This window comes from Procambarus clarkii, unplaced genomic scaffold (assembly GCF_040958095.1).
Source record: "Procambarus clarkii isolate CNS0578487 unplaced genomic scaffold, FALCON_Pclarkii_2.0 HiC_scaffold_1024, whole genome shotgun sequence".
Lineage (NCBI taxonomy): Eukaryota > Metazoa > Arthropoda > Malacostraca > Decapoda > Cambaridae > Procambarus > Procambarus clarkii.
The window spans coordinates 48,811-58,361 of record NW_027190056.1 but is presented as its reverse complement, the minus strand read 5'-3'; the positions used below and the strand labels follow the sequence as shown (position 1 = coordinate 58,361).

At 41.0% G+C, this 9,551-nt stretch overlaps 5 non-coding genes across 5 annotated transcripts; all 5 read left to right on the top strand.

Moving 5' to 3' along the window:
• Positions 1-215: 215 nt before the first annotated feature.
• On the top strand, positions 216-407 carry LOC138361985 (U2 spliceosomal RNA). Its single transcript, XR_011227337.1, has one exon. It is a non-coding gene; the product is annotated as a U2 spliceosomal RNA (small nuclear RNA).
• Positions 408-2,315: 1,908 nt separating this feature from the next.
• Positions 2,316-2,507, top strand: LOC138361984 (U2 spliceosomal RNA). The gene has a single exon (XR_011227336.1). It is a non-coding gene; the product is annotated as a U2 spliceosomal RNA (small nuclear RNA).
• Positions 2,508-4,423: 1,916 nt separating this feature from the next.
• LOC138361983 (U2 spliceosomal RNA) lies at positions 4,424-4,615 on the top strand. Its single transcript, XR_011227335.1, has one exon. It is a non-coding gene; the product is annotated as a U2 spliceosomal RNA (small nuclear RNA).
• A 1,916-nt stretch (positions 4,616-6,531) lies between these two features.
• Positions 6,532-6,723, top strand: LOC138361982 (U2 spliceosomal RNA). Its single transcript, XR_011227333.1, has one exon. It is a non-coding gene; the product is annotated as a U2 spliceosomal RNA (small nuclear RNA).
• Positions 6,724-8,635: 1,912 nt separating this feature from the next.
• On the top strand, positions 8,636-8,827 carry LOC138361981 (U2 spliceosomal RNA). Its single transcript, XR_011227332.1, has one exon. It is a non-coding gene; the product is annotated as a U2 spliceosomal RNA (small nuclear RNA).
• The last annotated feature ends 724 nt before the right edge of the window (positions 8,828-9,551 follow it).

The following is a 9,551-nucleotide window of genomic DNA, read 5'->3' as shown; positions in this document are numbered from 1 at the left end:
GTTTTCCAGGGAATCACGTTATGTTAGATGATGCATCGCCTCGCCTCGCATGGCATCGAATCGCATGTCATTGCATCGCATCGCATTGAACTGCATGGTATTGAATCACAAGGCATTGAATGGCATGGCATGGCATGGCATGGCATGGCATGGCATGGCATGGCATGGCATGGCATGGCATGGCATCGCGTCACGTCACGTCACGTCTCTAGTCTCTCGTCTCTCGTGTAGTACAAAGTACAAAGTGTAGTATCTGTTCTTATCAGCTTTATATCTGATACGATCCCCATGTGGGATCCTTGATATTAAACTGATTTTTTGCAACATGGCGAAGTGCTAGGAGCTTGCTCCACCTTTGCCGCGGATCGGCCCGGTATTGCAGTACCTCTGGGATCGGTCCACTCCCTTCGGGGAGACCAAAAACAACCCTATCAACTAGTCAAAATCAAGTAGGAGACGATGATGTTAATTGGTTATGTACATTAATGAATCGTGTTAATTTGATTTGCAGTAATTACTTCACACTAGCCAGCATCGTATGAGGAAAAAACCTTGGAACGAGCAGCAGAAGTGAGTCGTCAGTCGAGTCCGGGTTTGATGGGTCGAAGCTGAACAACTGGAACGAGTTAGAAGGAAGGAAGGAAGGAAGGAAGGAAGGAAGGAAGGAAGGAAGGAAGGAAGGAAGGAAGGAAGGAAGGAAGGAAGGAAGGAAGGAAGGAAGGAGGAGAAAGAAGGAGAGTGAGGTGAGTAATATCATTTAATAACTTTAGATTAAAGATTATGTGCGAGCAGCAAATACGATGGATGGTCGGTCTGGAAGGAAAGAAGTTGATTTTATGAATGGGGGGTTGCCAGTTAGTGCAATATTAATTGATTTTGTTTGTTTTCTGAGATAGGTTATATAGGGTGAAGTTTTTGTCTATTTATATAAGTGTGGAAACTGGTTTAGGTAGCTTAGTGGTTGGTTATGAAAAGGCTAGTAGAGATGGGTTAAATAGTGTTAAGCTTGTGTTTGCGTTTAGTGGAGAACTGGATTTGGTATTTAAATGGCATCTAATATGACGTGGTCATTGTGCAAATAAACTCTAAATCAACGGGTTTACTGTGATCGAGAACCTAACTATAATAGTTACCCATTGTTGGCATGCTCTTCTCTTTTTTTACGAAATTACTTACTCACTCTCCCTTGTGAGTGTGGAGTGGTGTGTATATCACTCGGAATTCCTTAGTCGGCTTTGACAGCGAAATTATATTCACACACACATCAAGATCAGACGTTTATCTACTTAATTTACCATTGCTGCAATGTACCAATGCGTAATAAAGACGAAATTCGACTTGAGATGGAGGGAGGTGTTGCTTTGGCGTGGTCTTACACGGCAACTCAACGATCGTTTGCCACTTCCACGCTTGCCAGCCGGCCAGCCACTAGCCTCAAAGTGAATTCTAGTGTCTTGATTAGCTTTACAATCCATCATTTACCTCAATACACACTAACAATGTGTATTTATATACTTCAATCGAGCATTCGATGCACATATTCACCTGTAATATATACGTCAACGAAACCCAGAACCCACCCAAGTTCAAGCGCACCTGCACTCTCACCCCTCTCCATTTGAATGCTAGTTTCCTAATTAGATTTCAAATGATTCATTCACCTCTCTAAACGCCACCACCGTCCGTATATTTACATATTTTATTTAGGCAATGTATGCAGGCACACATTCATTCATTCATTCATTCATTCATTCATTCATTCATTCATTCATTCATTCATTCATTCATTCATTCATTCATTCATTCACGTAAAATAACGAATAAAATTGATATAGAATCTACTATAATTTGCAAAGCGACCAACCACCAAATGTCATTGTGAAAGCTAGTTTCGTAATTAGCTTTGCAATACTTCATTTACCTCCCTAAACACCAACAATGAGTGAGTATTTGTATACTCGGTAAAAGCGATGGATGGATTTCGTACACATTCACATATATTAAGCAATGAATTTGCAATAGTACCTACAGTACTCAGACTTCTCGAATTACTTACATCTTGTTATATCTTAACTTTGTTGTTCACTCAACAACAGAGTCGTTTTCCAGGGAATCACGTTATGTTAGATGATGCATCGCCTCGCCTCGCATGGCATCGAATCGCATGTCATTGCATCGCATCGCATTGAACTGCATGGTATTGAATCACAAGGCATTGAATGGCATGGCATGGCATGGCATGGCATGGCATGGCATGGCATGGCATGGCATGGCATGGCATGGCATCGCGTCACGTCACGTCACGTCTCTAGTCTCTCGTCTCTCGTGTAGTACAAAGTACAAAGTGTAGTATCTGTTCTTATCAGCTTTATATCTGATACGATCCCCATGTGGGATCCTTGATATTAAACTGATTTTTTGCAACATGGCGAAGTGCTAGGAGCTTGCTCCACCTTTGCCGCGGATCGGCCCGGTATTGCAGTACCTCTGGGATCGGTCCACTCCCTTCGGGGAGACCAAAAACAACCCTATCAACTAGTCAAAATCAAGTAGGAGACGATGATGTTAATTGGTTATGTACATTAATGAATCGTGTTAATTTGATTTGCAGTAATTACTTCACACTAGCCAGCATCGTATGAGGAAAAAACCTTGGAACGAGCAGCAGAAGTGAGTCGTCAGTCGAGTCCGGGTTTGATGGGTCGAAGCTGAACAACTGGAACGAGTTAGAAGGAAGGAAGGAAGGAAGGAAGGAAGGAAGGAAGGAAGGAAGGAAGGAAGGAAGGAAGGAAGGAAGGAAGGAAGGAAGGAAGGAAGGAAGGAAGGAGGAGAAAGAAGGAGAGTGAGGTGAGTAATATCATTTAATAACTTTAGATTAAAGATTATGTGCGAGCAGCAAATACGATGGATGGTCGGTCTGGAAGGAAAGAAGTTGATTTTATGAATGGGGGGTTGCCAGTTAGTGCAATATTAATTGATTTTGTTTGTTTTCTGAGATAGGTTATATAGGGTGAAGTTTTTGTCTATTTATATAAGTGTGGAAACTGGTTTAGGTAGCTTAGTGGTTGGTTATGAAAAGGCTAGTAGAGATGGGTTAAATAGTGTTAAGCTTGTGTTTGCGTTTAGTGGAGAACTGGATTTGGTATTTAAATGGCATCTAATATGACGTGGTCATTGTGCAAATAAACTCTAAATCAACGGGTTTACTGTGATCGAGAACCTAACTATAATAGTTACCCATTGTTGGCATGCTCTTCTCTTTTTTTACGAAATTACTTACTCACTCTCCCTTGTGAGTGTGGAGTGGTGTGTATATCACTCGGAATTCCTTAGTCGGCTTTGACAGCGAAATTATATTCACACACACATCAAGATCAGACGTTTATCTACTTAATTTACCATTGCTGCAATGTACCAATGCGTAATAAAGACGAAATTCGACTTGAGATGGAGGGAGGTGTTGCTTTGGCGTGGTCTTACACGGCAACTCAACGATCGTTTGCCACTTCCACGCTTGCCAGCCGGCCAGCCACTAGCCTCAAAGTGAATTCTAGTGTCTTGATTAGCTTTACAATCCATCATTTACCTCAATACACACTAACAATGTGTATTTATATACTTCAATCGAGCATTCGATGCACATATTCACCTGTAATATATACGTCAACGAAACCCAGAACCCACCCAAGTTCAAGCGCACCTGCACTCTCACCCCTCTCCATTTGAATGCTAGTTTCCTAATTAGATTTCAAATGATTCATTCACCTCTCTAAACGCCACCACCGTCCGTATATTTACATATTTTATTTAGGCAATGTATGCAGGCACACATTCATTCATTCATTCATTCATTCATTCATTCATTCATTCATTCATTCATTCATTCATTCATTCATTCATTCATTCATTCATTCACGTAAAATAACGAATAAAATTGATATAGAATCTACTATAATTTGCAAAGCGACCAACCACCAAATGTCATTGTGAAAGCTAGTTTCGTAATTAGCTTTGCAATACTTCATTTACCTCCCTAAACACCAACAATGAGTGAGTATTTGTATACTCGGTAAAAGCGATGGATGGATTTCGTACACATTCACATATATTAAGCAATGAATTTGCAATAGTACCTACAGTACTCAGACTTCTCGAATTACTTACATCTTGTTATATCTTAACTTTGTTGTTCACTCAACAACAGAGTCGTTTTCCAGGGAATCACGTTATGTTAGATGATGCATCGCCTCGCCTCGCATGGCATCGAATCGCATGTCATTGCATCGCATCGCATTGAACTGCATGGTATTGAATCACAAGGCATTGAATGGCATGGCATGGCATGGCATGGCATGGCATGGCATGGCATGGCATGGCATGGCATGGCATGGCATCGCGTCACGTCACGTCACGTCTCTAGTCTCTCGTCTCTCGTGTAGTACAAAGTACAAAGTGTAGTATCTGTTCTTATCAGCTTTATATCTGATACGATCCCCATGTGGGATCCTTGATATTAAACTGATTTTTTGCAACATGGCGAAGTGCTAGGAGCTTGCTCCACCTTTGCCGCGGATCGGCCCGGTATTGCAGTACCTCTGGGATCGGTCCACTCCCTTCGGGGAGACCAAAAACAACCCTATCAACTAGTCAAAATCAAGTAGGAGACGATGATGTTAATTGGTTATGTACATTAATGAATCGTGTTAATTTGATTTGCAGTAATTACTTCACACTAGCCAGCATCGTATGAGGAAAAAACCTTGGAACGAGCAGCAGAAGTGAGTCGTCAGTCGAGTCCGGGTTTGATGGGTCGAAGCTGAACAACTGGAACGAGTTAGAAGGAAGGAAGGAAGGAAGGAAGGAAGGAAGGAAGGAAGGAAGGAAGGAAGGAAGGAAGGAAGGAAGGAAGGAAGGAAGGAAGGAAGGAAGGAAGGAGGAGAAAGAAGGAGAGTGAGGTGAGTAATATCATTTAATAACTTTAGATTAAAGATTATGTGCGAGCAGCAAATACGATGGATGGTCGGTCTGGAAGGAAAGAAGTTGATTTTATGAATGGGGGGTTGCCAGTTAGTGCAATATTAATTGATTTTGTTTGTTTTCTGAGATAGGTTATATAGGGTGAAGTTTTTGTCTATTTATATAAGTGTGGAAACTGGTTTAGGTAGCTTAGTGGTTGGTTATGAAAAGGCTAGTAGAGATGGGTTAAATAGTGTTAAGCTTGTGTTTGCGTTTAGTGGAGAACTGGATTTGGTATTTAAATGGCATCTAATATGACGTGGTCATTGTGCAAATAAACTCTAAATCAACGGGTTTACTGTGATCGAGAACCTAACTATAATAGTTACCCATTGTTGGCATGCTCTTCTCTTTTTTTACGAAATTACTTACTCACTCTCCCTTGTGAGTGTGGAGTGGTGTGTATATCACTCGGAATTCCTTAGTCGGCTTTGACAGCGAAATTATATTCACACACACATCAAGATCAGACGTTTATCTACTTAATTTACCATTGCTGCAATGTACCAATGCGTAATAAAGACGAAATTCGACTTGAGATGGAGGGAGGTGTTGCTTTGGCGTGGTCTTACACGGCAACTCAACGATCGTTTGCCACTTCCACGCTTGCCAGCCGGCCAGCCACTAGCCTCAAAGTGAATTCTAGTGTCTTGATTAGCTTTACAATCCATCATTTACCTCAATACACACTAACAATGTGTATTTATATACTTCAATCGAGCATTCGATGCACATATTCACCTGTAATATATACGTCAACGAAACCCAGAACCCACCCAAGTTCAAGCGCACCTGCACTCTCACCCCTCTCCATTTGAATGCTAGTTTCCTAATTAGATTTCAAATGATTCATTCACCTCTCTAAACGCCACCACCGTCCGTATATTTACATATTTTATTTAGGCAATGTATGCAGGCACACATTCATTCATTCATTCATTCATTCATTCATTCATTCATTCATTCATTCATTCATTCATTCATTCATTCATTCATTCATTCATTCACGTAAAATAACGAATAAAATTGATATAGAATCTACTATAATTTGCAAAGCGACCAACCACCAAATGTCATTGTGAAAGCTAGTTTCGTAATTAGCTTTGCAATACTTCATTTACCTCCCTAAACACCAACAATGAGTGAGTATTTGTATACTCGGTAAAAGCGATGGATGGATTTCGTACACATTCACATATATTAAGCAATGAATTTGCAATAGTACCTACAGTACTCAGACTTCTCGAATTACTTACATCTTGTTATATCTTAACTTTGTTGTTCACTCAACAACAGAGTCGTTTTCCAGGGAATCACGTTATGTTAGATGATGCATCGCCTCGCCTCGCATGGCATCGAATCGCATGTCATTGCATCGCATCGCATTGAACTGCATGGTATTGAATCACAAGGCATTGAATGGCATGGCATGGCATGGCATGGCATGGCATGGCATGGCATGGCATGGCATGGCATGGCATGGCATCGCGTCACGTCACGTCACGTCTCTAGTCTCTCGTCTCTCGTGTAGTACAAAGTACAAAGTGTAGTATCTGTTCTTATCAGCTTTATATCTGATACGATCCCCATGTGGGATCCTTGATATTAAACTGATTTTTTGCAACATGGCGAAGTGCTAGGAGCTTGCTCCACCTTTGCCGCGGATCGGCCCGGTATTGCAGTACCTCTGGGATCGGTCCACTCCCTTCGGGGAGACCAAAAACAACCCTATCAACTAGTCAAAATCAAGTAGGAGACGATGATGTTAATTGGTTATGTACATTAATGAATCGTGTTAATTTGATTTGCAGTAATTACTTCACACTAGCCAGCATCGTATGAGGAAAAAACCTTGGAACGAGCAGCAGAAGTGAGTCGTCAGTCGAGTCCGGGTTTGATGGGTCGAAGCTGAACAACTGGAACGAGTTAGAAGGAAGGAAGGAAGGAAGGAAGGAAGGAAGGAAGGAAGGAAGGAAGGAAGGAAGGAAGGAAGGAAGGAAGGAAGGAAGGAAGGAAGGAAGGAGGAGAAAGAAGGAGAGTGAGGTGAGTAATATCATTTAATAACTTTAGATTAAAGATTATGTGCGAGCAGCAAATACGATGGATGGTCGGTCTGGAAGGAAAGAAGTTGATTTTATGAATGGGGGGTTGCCAGTTAGTGCAATATTAATTGATTTTGTTTGTTTTCTGAGATAGGTTATATAGGGTGAAGTTTTTGTCTATTTATATAAGTGTGGAAACTGGTTTAGGTAGCTTAGTGGTTGGTTATGAAAAGGCTAGTAGAGATGGGTTAAATAGTGTTAAGCTTGTGTTTGCGTTTAGTGGAGAACTGGATTTGGTATTTAAATGGCATCTAATATGACGTGGTCATTGTGCAAATAAACTCTAAATCAACGGGTTTACTGTGATCGAGAACCTAACTATAATAGTTACCCATTGTTGGCATGCTCTTCTCTTTTTTTACGAAATTACTTACTCACTCTCCCTTGTGAGTGTGGAGTGGTGTGTATATCACTCGGAATTCCTTAGTCGGCTTTGACAGCGAAATTATATTCACACACACATCAAGATCAGACGTTTATCTACTTAATTTACCATTGCTGCAATGTACCAATGCGTAATAAAGACGAAATTCGACTTGAGATGGAGGGAGGTGTTGCTTTGGCGTGGTCTTACACGGCAACTCAACGATCGTTTGCCACTTCCACGCTTGCCAGCCGGCCAGCCACTAGCCTCAAAGTGAATTCTAGTGTCTTGATTAGCTTTACAATCCATCATTTACCTCAATACACACTAACAATGTGTATTTATATACTTCAATCGAGCATTCGATGCACATATTCACCTGTAATATATACGTCAACGAAACCCAGAACCCACCCAAGTTCAAGCGCACCTGCACTCTCACCCCTCTCCATTTGAATGCTAGTTTCCTAATTAGATTTCAAATGATTCATTCACCTCTCTAAACGCCACCACCGTCCGTATATTTACATATTTTATTTAGGCAATGTATGCAGGCACACATTCATTCATTCATTCATTCATTCATTCATTCATTCATTCATTCATTCATTCATTCATTCATTCATTCATTCATTCATTCATTCACGTAAAATAACGAATAAAATTGATATAGAATCTACTATAATTTGCAAAGCGACCAACCACCAAATGTCATTGTGAAAGCTAGTTTCGTAATTAGCTTTGCAATACTTCATTTACCTCCCTAAACACCAACAATGAGTGAGTATTTGTATACTCGGTAAAAGCGATGGATGGATTTCGTACACATTCACATATATTAAGCAATGAATTTGCAATAGTACCTACAGTACTCAGACTTCTCGAATTACTTACATCTTGTTATATCTTAACTTTGTTGTTCACTCAACAACAGAGTCGTTTTCCAGGGAATCACGTTATGTTAGATGATGCATCGCCTCGCCTCGCATGGCATCGAATCGCATGTCATTGCATCGCATCGCATTGAACTGCATGGTATTGAATCACAAGGCATTGAATGGCATGGCATGGCATGGCATGGCATGGCATGGCATGGCATGGCATGGCATGGCATGGCATGGCATCGCGTCACGTCACGTCACGTCTCTAGTCTCTCGTCTCTCGTGTAGTACAAAGTACAAAGTGTAGTATCTGTTCTTATCAGCTTTATATCTGATACGATCCCCATGTGGGATCCTTGATATTAAACTGATTTTTTGCAACATGGCGAAGTGCTAGGAGCTTGCTCCACCTTTGCCGCGGATCGGCCCGGTATTGCAGTACCTCTGGGATCGGTCCACTCCCTTCGGGGAGACCAAAAACAACCCTATCAACTAGTCAAAATCAAGTAGGAGACGATGATGTTAATTGGTTATGTACATTAATGAATCGTGTTAATTTGATTTGCAGTAATTACTTCACACTAGCCAGCATCGTATGAGGAAAAAACCTTGGAACGAGCAGCAGAAGTGAGTCGTCAGTCGAGTCCGGGTTTGATGGGTCGAAGCTGAACAACTGGAACGAGTTAGAAGGAAGGAAGGAAGGAAGGAAGGAAGGAAGGAAGGAAGGAAGGAAGGAAGGAAGGAAGGAAGGAAGGAAGGAAGGAAGGAAGGAAGGAAGGAAGGAGGAGAAAGAAGGAGAGTGAGGTGAGTAATATCATTTAATAACTTTAGATTAAAGATTATGTGCGAGCAGCAAATACGATGGATGGTCGGTCTGGAAGGAAAGAAGTTGATTTTATGAATGGGGGGTTGCCAGTTAGTGCAATATTAATTGATTTTGTTTGTTTTCTGAGATAGGTTATATAGGGTGAAGTTTTTGTCTATTTATATAAGTGTGGAAACTGGTTTAGGTAGCTTAGTGGTTGGTTATGAAAAGGCTAGTAGAGATGGGTTAAATAGTGTTAAGCTTGTGTTTGCGTTTAGTGGAGAACTGGATTTGGTATTTAAATGGCATCTAATATGACGTGGTCATTGTGCAAATAAACTCTAAATCAACGGGTTTACTGTGATCGAGAACCTAACTATAAT